The following is a 14,650-nucleotide window of genomic DNA, read 5'->3' as shown; positions in this document are numbered from 1 at the left end:
ATAAAGTGAAAAGTGACAAAAGCTTCTATGAGCAAAGGAAACAAGTCTTTAACAGAAGGTATAAAACTGATGATTTTTTCAGGACCCGTGTCATAGAAAAAAAAAATATAGAATAAGATGCAAACAGTATCAGTTCCCTCTGAAGTGGAGACTACAGTAAATGCTTTACCTCGCAATTTAGGTGAATCACAGTTGCTTACAGTGAAACTAAAAAGACTTTGTTATCAAGGTCATTACCAGTTTCACCATCGCAGCATGCATAAAGTCTTGTCTGCCCTTCTGAAATTAAAAGAGATGCATTCAGAATATAAAGAAATTGTACTAAACCCTATAAATGACACAGAAGAACTGCTTAACAGTTTACAACATCCCACAGCTGATGTTAAAAACTAAATGGACATTGAGGAGGACCATAATGCAATAGAACAGATTCCTGAGGAATCAAGTGAACAAATTTCTGAAAATATAAACTCTGGTCTTATTTTGGACACGTGTCTTCAACCATCTGAACTCGGACAGCAACTTTTATCTTTTAATGATGGTATTTTCTGCATTGCACCTGCAGAGGGAAATACACCTGTAAGCATTTTTAAGGTCCCTAAGCTAGAATCCATGGCCTTTCCTGTGCAGTTTCCTGAAGGCAAAAACACATTGGATGAACCACACAGAGAGGTAGTGTTATCGCCTAGCAGATACTTTAATGCAAGGCTATTCTCTGTTGATAATCGCGTTGCAAGAGACACAAACTATATTTTTTTTTTTTGCTCAATTTGTAACAGAAATACATTTAGCATTTTCAAGCATGTCTATTCAGCGGAGAAAATCAAAATCAATAACACGTGATGGCCATAGAATCACCAGTTCACTACTGCAATAAAAACCTGAGCTAGATAAACTTGTGCAAAATAATGAGGTTACCAGGTTTATGCAGCCCTTGAGAGGAACAGCCTACTGGGAAAAAACGTTACGAGATTTGTTTGCTATGCTTAGACAACTAGGAACTCCCACATTTTTCTGTACATTCAGTGCTGCTGAGATGAGATGGCCAGAGGTGATAATAGCAATTAAAGGACAGCAGGGAGAGTCCATTGACTTTTCAACATTAGACTGGCAAGAAAATTGTGATATATTGCGATCTAACCCTGCAACAGTTATGCAAATGTTTAAAAAAAAGAGTAGAAGCTCTCATAAACTTCATACTATCTCCTGCACAACCTATTGGATAGGTTTTTGACTGGTTTTACAGAGTTGAATTTCAGCAAAGGGGATCACCGCATATTCATGCTTTGTTTTTGGTGAAGGATTCACCAGAATTTGAAAATGACGCTGATCAAGCTATATGAGATTTCATTAATCAATATATATCCTGCAAGCTACCAGATCTTAACAGTGGTAGCTGCAGAGCTGGGTAGACGCAGCCTGAAAGAGCTCTGGAGAGAAACGACTAATAAGTTGATATATCTTTTTTCTTTTTAAGCTTTGGTCCATAGTGGATTCCACAGATTTGCCGTAACAGAATTATTTACCGTATTTTTCGCCCTATAAGACGCACCGGCCTATAAGACGCACCTAGGTTTTTGAGGAGGAAAATAAGAAAAAAAATATTTTGAACCAAAAGGTGTGCTTTTGGTGGGTTTTGAACTAATTGTGGTCTGTGGATGGCACTGTTATGGGGGATCTGTGGGTGACGCACTGTTATGGGGGATCTGTGGGTGACGCACTGTTATGGGGGATCTGTGGGTGACACTTATGGGGGATCTGTGGGTGACACTTATGGGGGATCTGTGGGTGACACTTATGGGGGATCTGTGGGTGGCTCTTATTGGGGTCTCTGTGTATGACAGTTATGGGGGGGGATCTGTGGATGACACATATATAGCATCTTATGCTATGTGTCATCCACAGATCCCCTCCATAAGTGTCCCTGTAGTGAATGACCCTCAATACAGGTCTGGGGGCCGGCATCTGGCTTTATAATGACAGCGGGGTCCGTGCAGTGACTGTATTCTACTACACGGGCCCCGCTCACTGTATAATCCTATGTCTAATAGTAAATAGTTATGTGCATAATCGCATAATGAGCGGAGTACTTACAACTACAAGCGCTTGCCGAGAGGAGGGAGGAGGCAGGAGGCAGGCCGGGAGGACAGGCGCTGGCAGCGTGAGTCATACGTCATGTGCCCACGCCGCCTGCTTCAATCATAAAGTGGGCGGCGCAGGCGCGTGATGTATGACTCACACACTGCCAGCGCCCGTCCTCCCAGCCTGCATCGCGGCGGGTGTATCATTGAAAATCGCAAAATAATTCGCGCAAAAAATTCGCGCAAAAATTCGCAAATCGCAAAATAAGCTGCATTCGCCGTATAAGACGCACTGCTATTTTCCCCCCACTTTTGGGGGGGGAAAAGTGCGTCTTATACGGCGAAAAATACGGTACTATGTATTAAACACATCACCCATGGGGGATTTCTCCTAGAGAACCGCTGCTTAAGCAAACGTCATGTGAATCCTGTTACTTATAAGAATCCTTTTAAGATCATTTGAGCTACAACTACCAGAATATACCTTAACTACTATTAGTCCAGTATTCCTAGTTCACCCTTCGTCTCATAAGCTAATATTATCCCAAGAACAATGGGCAAATCCAGAAACCTACTGGACGGGGGGAGATCTGTTGAGCAAAAAGATCATTGAGCATCCCCAGAGCTCAGAAACTTAGCCCTGATGCACCAGAATTTATTTAGGGGAGAACCTCTAAGGTCTCAGATAAATACCAACATGAAGTTAACTATGCCTCTGACTCGGAGGAAGACTCTACCCAGGAGCATGATGATCTTAAAAAACACATTAAGAGCCTACCCACAATGGAAAACATCAAGGGTCTATTTAAGGAGATGTCCACTTCCATTAAAAGTGATCTCTCAGAGATCAAGAACACTAATATGAAGATAACCACTCATGCTGCTTACATGGAGGAGAAAATTATTGCCCAGCAAGCTGAGATACACAACCTTCAGATGCACCTAGATGACTTAGAAAATCGCTCTAGGAGAAACAATCTACGCATTAAAGGTATGGCGGAGTCGGTTGAGGATAATAATATAACCTTTGCTCTCACTCAGTTATTCCTACAGCTTCTGGGGAAAGAGGAAGGCTTCAACATGGGCCTAGAAAGAGCACATAGGGTCTACCGCCCAAAATCCGCTCCAGCCGATGCACCAAGAGATATACTCTGTTATGTCCTTAGCTTCTCTATAAAAGAGGAGATTCTCAAAAAGGCTTGATACGCTAAGAAAATAGAATATGAAGGAGGAATAATCACAATATTCCAAGATCTTTCTAGGCTTACTTTAGAAAAGCGTAGACAGCCGATCCCTCTCACAAGATCTCTGGGAGACAAAAACATAAAATATAGGTGGTTTTACCCGTTTGGAGTATTGGTCAACCACAATGGAAAACAGCTGACCATACGTACGCCGGAGGACTTGGCCTTCTCTTTGAGTAAATTGGACTTGACCCATATTACTATTCCCGAGTGGTTACCAGAAGAAGCTGCGATATCACCTCCAAGCCTTCCTACCATTACTAAATGGGATCAGGTCTCCACCCCACAATCAAGAAGAAGAGAGGAAGAGGGCTCCCAACGCCCGAGAGCTCCTAGAAAACAAGCAAGAGGGATCACTCCTACCTCTCGACAACATTCACCAGGATGAAAATCCTCATAACATATCCTTTTTCTGTGCATTAACAAGTGAAACCTGGTGTATCTGTTCATAAATATAATACATTATTAGGTTTCAGATGTGTCTCCTAGACACACTTTCATACTCATTTTGGGTATATCTGGCATATAAGGCCAGAATTGTTTGTTTATGGTTATATACTTGACTTGAAAGGGTTAGTCGTTGTTAACTATAGTTCAATTATTGGGATGTTAACAATATACATGGTACATGTTTCTGGGCGTATCCCCCAGAATCTATAAGTTTTATACCTACTTTGATCATCAACAAGGTATGCTTTTTTGTGTTTAAAGAAAAGGTTTTATAGCTGTGCATTTCCACCCCCAACTTGTGGCGGTTCCACACTAAACTGTGTGGAATAAACTCAGTCCTTCTTTCTCAGAGGGACTGACACTGCCGTTTCCTACAATTGGTACTATTCCTCTTAAGTTTGGAAGAGTACCTTTTTCTTAACCCTACACAGGTTATCTAATCTCCCCAAATCCCTAAGCCAATCCCCTCCCTTATACCTCTTTTCCTAGTAGACTAGCCTAGATCTTCACTGTCTTAAACAACTGAGCAATTATGTCTGAGTTTAAATGTGCTTCATTCAATGCCAATGGTTTAAACATACCGGCTAAAAGAGGCCAAGTACTACATTTCTTCATGAAAAAGCACATAGATGTGCTATTTCTTCAAGAAACGCACTTTCGTAAAACATACACCCCCATTATGAAGATTAAGTATTACAGAGTCTGGTATAACGCATGCACTCCACTAAAAAAGAAAAAAGGTGTATCAATTACTCTGAGTAAGAATATTGATTTTAAAAAAGTTGATAGTTTGACAGATCCAGATGGCAGATTTTTTTTTTTTTTTTGAAAGGGCACATTGGAAATAGGCTTTATATGTTTGCTAATATTTATTCACCAAATGAAAAATAGGCGGTGTTTCTGAGGAACGTTCTCGAATTATTGAGTTCATTTACTGAAGGGCACTTAATTATAGGAAGAGATTTCAATATTGCACCTGAGCCTGAAATGGATACCACCTCCGGAAAATCTAGATTTTCAAAACAAAAACTAAAAAGATTTGGGGAGGTTCTAAAGAAACACCTACTGGTAGACATTTTGAGGGTATCTCACCCGGATACAAAAGATTTCTCATTTTATTCCCATACTTTTAAAACTCACACGAGAATAGATTTTTTTTTGATGGGACAACGAGATATTAGCTTAGTTAAAAAAAATTGAATATGACATACGGTTACTGTCAGACCATGCACCAGTTATTCTCCACCTTAAAACAGAACAAACGGAGAATAAATCTAACAATTGGGTTTTAAATGAGAGTCTGTTAAACAATGAAATTCATTTGAAGTTTATCTCCTCTGAACTGGAATCTTTCTTTAGAGAAAATAAAACAGAAGGCATTCCTAGTTCATTAATCTGGGAAACACATAATCTGGAGCAAAAGAAAAGAGAGCCAGATGCAAGGAAGTGGAGACTTTACTAGATAAAATAAAGACTTTGGAGAAGTCCCATAAAAACTCCCCAGACCCAAAAATAGAAACGGAACTCATAGAGTTAAGAAATAAAGTGAAAAATATTCTAGACCACTCGTACCAAAGATACATTTATATGGCCAAATACAAGCAATACCTCTATGCCAACAAATGTGGAAAAGAACTGGCCCGCCTTGTACAAAAAGAAAGGGTCAAGAATAATATAGCCAAAATTAAGAGTAGCTCAAACAAAACTATCCAGGACCCGAAGGGGATTGCCTCTGTATTCAGAGAGTTTTATGAAAAATTATATAATCTACATACTTCAGACTCACAGAAAATTATAATGTCCACCCCAAAAAAAAGATTAGATGCCTTCTTTTCTTTAGAGGAAGTTATTAAAGCCATAAATAGCCGTAAAATAGGCAAAAGTTCTGGCCCTGGTTAACAGCCAGCTATTATAAACAATTTTAAGAAACACTGGCCCCACACTTAGTGAAATATTTTAACTCAATAGGTAAAGTAGATGGTTTAATAGAGGAATCTCTCCTCGCACACATTACAGTACTTCCTAAGGAAGGAAAGGATCCAACAAACTGTACGAACTATAGGCCAATTTCATTGTTAAATGTGGATTTGAAGCTGTACGCGGCCCTCCTAGCGAAAAGAATTAGCCCTTTAATAAGTTTTCTAGTCGGAGGCGACCAGGTTGGCTTTGTAACTGTCCGTGAGGCCAAAGATAATACAATAAAAGTGATACATCTAATGCAGTATGCTAAGATCAAAAGGGTGCCGGTATTTTTGGTCGCCTCCGATGCAGAAAAGGCTTTTGACCGCCTAAATTGGTTCTATCTAAAGGAGGTGCTGCAGAATTTTCAGTTAACAGATGGTTTTATTAACAAAATCATGGCTCTTTATACAACTCCCAGAGCCAAAATAAAGGTTGATGCCTTTCACATCAAAAACGGAACAAGACAAGGTTGTCCCTTGTCCCCTCTATTATTTATTTTATCCCTTGAACCCTTCTTTGCCAAAATAAGGGCAAATGAAGATATTAACGGGTTGTTTACGGGCACCGAAGAGCATAAAGTTGCGGCCTATGAGGACGACGCACTATTCATAATTACCAATCCCAAATCTTTACTTCCGCATCTGATTGAAGACTTTACTAAATTCAATGAAGTCTCTGACTTTAAATCAATCTCACTAAATCTGAGATATATAATGTGAGTTTAGGTAGTAGATCTTGGGCAGAGGTATCTTCACTGAGTGCTCTGAAACAGCTAAAATTTACTTTAAATATTTAGGGATTAACATATGTAGTAACCTGTCGGAGCTATATAAATTTAATTTCCCTAAAATATTAAAAATAATAGAGGAACAACTCAAGGATTGGGAGGACCTTTGGCTCTCCTGGCTCGGGAGAATCAATCTTATTAAAATGAATATTGCCCCAAAAATCTTATATTTGATCTAAACTATACCCATAAACATTCCCAGAGATTTTTTTTACCAAATATAGAAAGATTATATACAAATTTATATGGAAGGGCAAGCAAAGTAGACTTTCTTACGACCTTTTAACTCGCCCCAAAGATCGTGGAGGTACCAATTTGCCAGACATAGAGAAATATTATAAGGCAGCATATCTGACGAGAACTTTCAAATGGTTTATACAACCAATCAGAAAGAAGTGGGTCATAGTAGAAAAAGATCTAGCAGACAATGGCTTAACGTCTCTTCTCTGGAAATCTCCATCATTACAAAAGAGACTTAAGGGAATTAAAAATCCACTGACTAAGGAAACAGTAAGAAAATGGCACACCTTAAACTCTTCTTTTCATTTTATTCTGAAGTTAATTAGAGAATCGCCAGCTATATGTATAATCCCTAAGGATTGGTCATACTTGCTGAAGAAGTTTAAAGGCCCGACGGGAGATGACATCCCACTAAAAGCTCTCTGGTTTAAAGGGAGACCCATTAGCAGAATAGACTTAGGTAGACTCACCGCCTGACCATACATACCCGATAAAGAATATAATAATTTGATCCACCTGCTTGAAAATTTTGAAATCCCCATCCAGCCATCATGTGAAAACGAATGGTGGTACAAAATAATTCGCTCTAAAACCCCGGCAACCCACATATTGTCAAAATGCTACAAGCTAATAAATTCCCAATTACAAGAACTGTTTTGTTCTAAATGGAATAAGGAACTTCAACATAAGCTCACTGAGTCACAAAAAATTTTTGCCATCAAAAATGCTTTCTCCAATTCTCCGGCATATAATAATCAAGAGTTGCAATATAAAATTACAACCCGTTGGTACAAGATCCCGGTACTTCTTCACAGATACAATCCGGAGATCTCTGATTTATGCTGGAGATGCGGACAAGGTACAGGAAATTATGCACATCTATGGTTTTCATGCCCAATTCTCTCCTTGTTCTGGGAAGGCATTTGCAAAATTATTAATAAGGTATTCGGTTCTGATGTCGAATTGTCTACAAACATGGTTCTATTCAATATTTATAACACCCATCAACAATGTGTGAAATCAGATTTATGCACGTTAATCCTAAACTCTGCAAAGATATTGATTCCTAGACGGTGGCTTCAGAAAAGCCCACCTACTCTAGGTGATTGGTTCACCGAGTTCACCTAAGTATGCGAATTTGAAAAAAAGAGATGGAACTCGGTTCACAACCCTGAGAAATTCTTCAAGATTTGAAAGAATTGGCTGCACTTATTGGAAAAGGATGTCATCTTCACTCTTTTATAATGTTGTGGGACACTAAATTGCTATATCTGGATAGTAGCTGACACACTGAATCGCTAGTCTTCCCCCAATCCTCACTTCCCTATATCTCCCCTACCCCTCTATCCTTTCTCTTCTACACCTGATTTGATCTCACAATTTATCTGATTTATCTTGATCATACTATAATATTTTGATCTATGTTATTATATGTTACTTTCTTCTACTTGTTTTACGCATATGGAATGATGTAACTCTAGTAATATTATCCTATCTCTTAATTTTGGTCTCTACTCTAAGAGAGACCTTTGCTGTATCAAAATACAAATAAACTCATAATTTACACAGATCTTAACAGTGATCCAGAGCTCGATCAGGTTGTAACAGAAGTACAGACTCATAGCCGCATTCATTCAAAATCCTGTAAGAAGAACAAGAAACACTGCAGATTTGAATTTCCTAAACCACCCATGGCAAAAACCATCATAACTCGGCCTAAACACTCTGAAGCAGTCGATTAAGATGAAATTGAAGATGTAAGAAATTATCATTACAAAATGGAAAATGCTAAGAAAAAGGTTCAGGTTGTGTGGGATTTGTTAAACGACCCCTTTCAAATATTTGAAAGCTTTATAGAACTGCTACATAGGGCCAATCTCTCATATAAAGAGTACAAGGAATATGTTCAGACTCTTACATCTTCCAGCGTCATTCTGATGGAGCGCCAGCCAAAAGACTCTTGGATAAATAGACACAACCCTCTCCTTTTAAAAGCATGGGATGCAAACATGGACATACAGTTTATTCTTGACCCATATAGTTGTATAATGTATATACTCTCATATTTCAAAAGCTGAGCATGAGATGAGTGACTATTTGAAGAGAATTAATAATCTCACACCACATCTGAATGTGAAAGCATGAAAGAAGTGATGCATGACTATGCAAAAAACAGAGAGGTCAGTGCTCAAGAGGCTGTTTGAAAATGAAATCTTGTTCCCGTGCTGTAATTTTCATACCAACGGATGACAATGCTGTACGGATAAGTTTGCCAATGAAATCCCTCCAGAATAAAGATCCTGATGATGAGAATGTATGGATGACTGGACTGAAAGAGAAGCATCAGGCCACACTAAATACTCCAGAGATTGAAAATATGTGCCTGGGTGAAGTGTGGCGCTCCCGCCTGACGTCACACGCCGAGGTCTATGGACAGAAACGTGCCACGTCGGGAGGTCATCGGAATTTCTTTCACTGGCCATTCCATGAGACTTAGGGATCAGGTCCAAGGTAGGGACAGGTATCCGGACGGGGTCGCCCCTTTCGGGGCGGGTGCTCTGTATAGATAGGCAGTAGAAAAATAGCCCCCTCCCCAATTGGTAGGGTTATACAGGGCCCAGATCTGCATCTACTATACAGATACCAAGTAAGATTGCGACTTCCTGTGCGGTTTACATTCAGTGTGTCTTGGATATCCTTCCTGGCTGATCCCACTGTATACAAGGTTCTGGTAAGACTGCTCACATCTTTTACTAGGTGGAGCAGGTTTGTTTATTCTACCAGCATTTAGGGTACCATTCCTGGTCCTCTACTATATGTTTGTTTGCGTATCACAGTGGGTCACATAATAATTTTTTATTTGCAAGATAACATTAAAAGTTATGTTTTAATACAATTACACTCCCCCCCTCTGGGGCCATTTTTTGCCTAATTGATATTGGAGTGCTTCTAAAGCCTAAACAGATTTAAAGCTTTTGTTCATTTTCATGGCAGAATTTGCCAGTGAATATCGCATTCTTTATGGAGGACGAAAACAAGACAAAAATGTTTTGTCATTGCAAAATAATATGGGACATATTCAAAAACGATTCAAAGGCAAGCCTGTGATAGTTCGATACGCATGATTTTCCCATCCAAAATGTCCCGAAAATTTTTAGGGTACACTACTCAAATTGCATCTTCCTGAACTAAATCAGTTTATGCATGTGCATTTGTACAACTGACTGGGACTGATATGCTTCAGAGTGTTTACAGCATTGTGAAGGAGAACAGAAAAAGGTATGAAAAACACAGTCAAGCCATAGAAAAAGCCATTGAGGATTTTCAGCAGTATAGCCCAGTTGAAGATGCCTGGACAACATTAGCTCCAGAAAACCAAGTTAGTCCGTTTGGAAAGCATTATGGAGCCCCAACCAGCAGATCCTAATAATTTAAATGAGCAAGATGATATTCCAGATTGCATTATTGGTGCTACTGTTAAAAAGCTCTGTTACACTAGCAGTAGAGGTTCCACAGGTAAGTCAAGCACAAATCAGAAAAATGTACCAAAGTCTGAATAAAAACACAGGCATCAATTTTCTATGCAGTGCGTAACTGGTGCAAAAGAAGAGTCTGCAGTGAAACAGCAGGTACTGGTAAAAGCCATCTTATTAAGTGCGTTTAGGCAGAGGCATAAAAGGTGCTATCTAAAATGGCATATGTAAGTGAAGAGATTGACATTACTGTTAGCAGCATTTACTGGTACAGCAGCTTTCAATATTAATGGCCAAACTCTTAACTCACTCTTTAAACTTCCCAGAAGCTTAAAGCCTCCTTATCAAGGTCTTGGAAACTCCCTCGATGAGATTCGAGCAAATCTATGTAAAACGCAAATTCTAATTATTGATGAAATTTCTACGGTATCAAAGCCATTGTTTTCATATGTTAACTGAAGACTACAACAAATAAAAAGGAAACAAAAAGCCCTTTGGAGGAATTTCTATTTTGGCAGTAGGTGACTTCACGCAGCTACCACCAGTAAGAAAAGCAAAACCATTGTGTGTATATGAGCAACATATTCAAGATTTTTGGAGAGATTATTTCAAAATGATCACACTGACAGAAATAATGCGGCAGAAAGATGAGCCATTATCTGATGGAGATAGAGAAATGCTGGCAACAGCTATAAAGTCTCCAGAAGAATGCCCCACTGATGTTCTACATATTTATGCCACTAATAAAGAGGTAGAAAATCACAACTCAAAATCGCTATCCTTAAATTATTCAGATATTATAAATATTGAAGCTGAAGATTTTAAAAAAGATCCACAAACTGGTCAAATGAAAATACAAGCTACAACTGTTGAAGGAGGAAAATCTGAACTAAGCGACAGACTGCAGGTTGCAGTTGGTGCAAAAGTAATGATTACAAGAAACATTGATGTAGAAGATGGTCTGGTTAATGGAACATTTGGCAAAGTAGCAGAAATCATTACCAAAACACAAAATAATGTACTTTCTGTTGCCATGATAGGGTTACAACTAGATAATATTGATGCTGGGAAAAAATATAGAAAAAAAAGACAGCAACACTGAAACTAACAATATTGTTTATATAGAGAGAGCAGAGGAACCCCTAAAAAGAAAAGGAATCGTTCGAAGGCAGTTTCCTTTAAAGCTAGCATTTGCTTGCACTTGTCATAAAGTCCAAGGAATGACAACTACATCCGCTGTTGTGTCTCTGAAGCATATTTTTGAACCAGGAATGGCATATGTCGCTCTTAGTAGAACAACATCACTACGGGGATTACATATCATTGACTTTGATGAAAAAAAGGTCTTCAGTGATCCTGAAATTACAGAATCTTTAAAAAAATATGCCAAAAATTGACTTTTCAAACATCCAGCCACTGCTTCAGATTGTAAAGGCTTCAAATACTCAGTCATCGCTTACTATTATTCACCACAACACAGAAGGGCTACAAAATCATATTGAAGACATAAAGAACCACCACAAACTTCTTTTGGCGGATATACTTTGTTACCTATCAAGCAGGAATGGCGGTGGAGTAGCAGTATATGTCAGAAACAACCTTAAAGCTCATCCTGTGCAGTACATACAAAATGTGACTGACTTAGAATACTTTGTTTTAAAAGTTGAAACCCCTCATCTACAGAAAACCAGACTATAAACGAGTTCTTGCCTAACCTTAATGCCCTTTTGACGTCTTTAGACATAATTGGCTACAGACCCATTGTAGTTTGTGGTGACTTAAATGAAGATCCTCTCTCTTCTGCTAAAAAGACTATTTTTGAATTATTTAATGAGAAAGGATATATGCAAATAATAAGCTCTGCCACTACAGAGAAAAACAACCTGTTAGATCCACTGTTTCTTACCAGTTCTGACAAAAATATAACATCTGGCATCTTATATACTTATTACAGCTGCCACAATCCAGTCTTGTGTATTATAAAAAGTGTTAATTTACATTAAGATCACAGAAATACAGTGGCCAATATGGGAGAACTGCTCAGACCCCAAACACTGTAGATTGTTTCTCATTGGGGGAGCAGTCCCACCGCATGTGGACCGCAGCAAATGACCATCCCCAATGACCACACTGAATGCCACCATGCTGACCATCACCTCACCCAGCGGCTCTGGAGGGAGATTAGTAAAGAATTATTCAGCACCTGTGGGGATCTCAACACAGTGGCTCAGAGTCAATGTGGTAAGCAGATCAATATGTATTTTTAACACATTCATAGTGTTGTTAACCTAACATCATACTAATTTTATTTTTCACAGGATACCACTCGTTGACCATCTATCTGGGACCGCTTCAAGAAGGACTATAACTTGGAGGTTCAGGCCCCGAGTGGATCTGTAGCAACCTCAAAGATGCTGTTACGTCTGTGCTGCTCCGTGGCAGTTTTGCAGAGGCGGCTGGTTTCAGATTCCCGAGCGTAAGGGCTGCAAGTTGCCGACTGCGTACTGGCGGTGATATTGCTGTGCGTGCTACTTGTAAACATTCTCCTACTCTTGGTTATGCCGATTACCACTGGCAAAGACTGAACTGCAGCTCCTGCAGTTGCAGGTTCCCTGACCTGCATGGGTTAATTACTCTGGGAAGTTCTGATGGGGTTAATCCTTCATGTGGTGGTCTGTGGGTGAGGCCTCTCAGCTGCACTCATTGGGGCAGGTATTTATCACTGTGAGCTATCAGGCTCTGGTTTAGGCCTCATGCACACGACCGTTGTGTGCATCTGTGGCCGTTGTGCCGTTAGACGTGTTTTTCTGCGGCTCCATTGACTTTCAATGGGTCCGTTGAAAAATCGGCTTCTGCACCGTTTTTACACCGCGCCCGTGACCCGTGTTTCCTGGCCGTGAAAAAAATATAACCCGTCCTATTTTTTTCACGGCTAACGGATCGCGGCCCCATTCAAGTCAATGGGACCGTGAAAATATGCGGTTGCACACCCGATTGTCATCCGCGCCCGCGTCTGTTTTATTTAATAATTTTGCCATGGCAAACTGTCTGCCAAATCTTGTGCCAATAAATTGTAAAAAAAAATATACAGGAAGTATTAGGTCACTGGTTATGCTAATTTCTAGCCACCTGTGCCTAACAGCTTCTGTGTGGTGAGGCAGACATTTTAGATTCTCTACAACAACCATGCCACGGTGGAATGTGGAGAAACTTATAACCCTGGTCCAGGAGAGGCCCGAGCTCTGGGATACCAGAGCCAATTCCTATTTGGACCGAGGGTGTAAAGATGCAGCATGAGGAGTACTGAATGGGCCAAAGCAGATAGCTGAGGCCGAGCAGATTTAGGTAAGTGATAGCAATGTAGCAAAATGATGTAGTTTTAAACTCCCTGAGGTCACAATAATGTTATTTTTTTGGAACACCATCATTTGGCATAAAGGCCTGTACATGGTTTTTAAATGAGACGTCTAATAAATACCAGACCACGCCATTTCTAACTTTATATGGCTGACCCTCCCTTTGCTACAGCATACAGTACTCATGTGTAATCACATGTCTGGGTACTTTTTTATGGGTGAGACGTGTCCTTGTAATTGAGCATCTTACAGTTGTCACCTTCACATATTGTTATGAATTTTAGTTCAAATGGCTTGCACGACTCGTCTCCTCCATCATGAACTTCTTCATTAGTATCCACACCCCAGCATGACTGTACCATGTGTTGGTGAATCTGTTCAATTTGGTGATGTTGGTGCTTTTTTCCTTTTTCTTTGAGGTGTTTTTTGCCTCCTTGAACAATTTGAATGTATTATACTATTTATTATTGTTGTTTCTAAAAGTGTGACTTATATGTAATTTCTTAATAGTAAAACAAACGAAGACCAGATGGGCAAGCTGCCGGGACCAGTTCAGCAGGGAGGTCAGCAGCAAAGGCCGGAGCGGTGAGGGGCCATCGCGGAAACGGCCCTACATTTATACTCCGCAGCTTCAGTTTTTAAGGCCAGTTATGGATTTGAGGCCGTAAGTAATTTTAATGATACTTTTAAAATTAATTATTGTTGTAAATGTACGTTTGCATCTGGGTAAGCAAAAGCTTCCAAGAAAGTAATGGGTTGAGTTGGGTTGTACTGTAGAAGACCTATCCTTTCAGTTGGTCAGCCATGTCATAACTGACTCCATCCAGCTCTTTTCAAATTAAAACTCCCAGCATGCAAGAATGGATGTAAGCTAACCAGTCCTGCTTGGAGTTGTAGTTGTGCATCAGCTGGCGGGCATCAGTTTGTACAAGCCTAGTGTTGGTGGTCTCCATCATTTCAGGGGGTGAGTCACACCAGGCACCACCGCTGTAGATCTGTATGATTAGACGACACGTGTAGTGCGCAGATTGCGCCTCTCCTCTCTTGTTTGTACCTG

This window comes from Bufo gargarizans, chromosome 3, assembly GCF_014858855.1.
Source record: "Bufo gargarizans isolate SCDJY-AF-19 chromosome 3, ASM1485885v1, whole genome shotgun sequence".
NCBI lineage: Eukaryota > Metazoa > Chordata > Amphibia > Anura > Bufonidae > Bufo > Bufo gargarizans.
The sequence above is the reverse complement of the archived record's forward strand: the minus strand, read 5'-3'. Positions refer to the sequence as shown.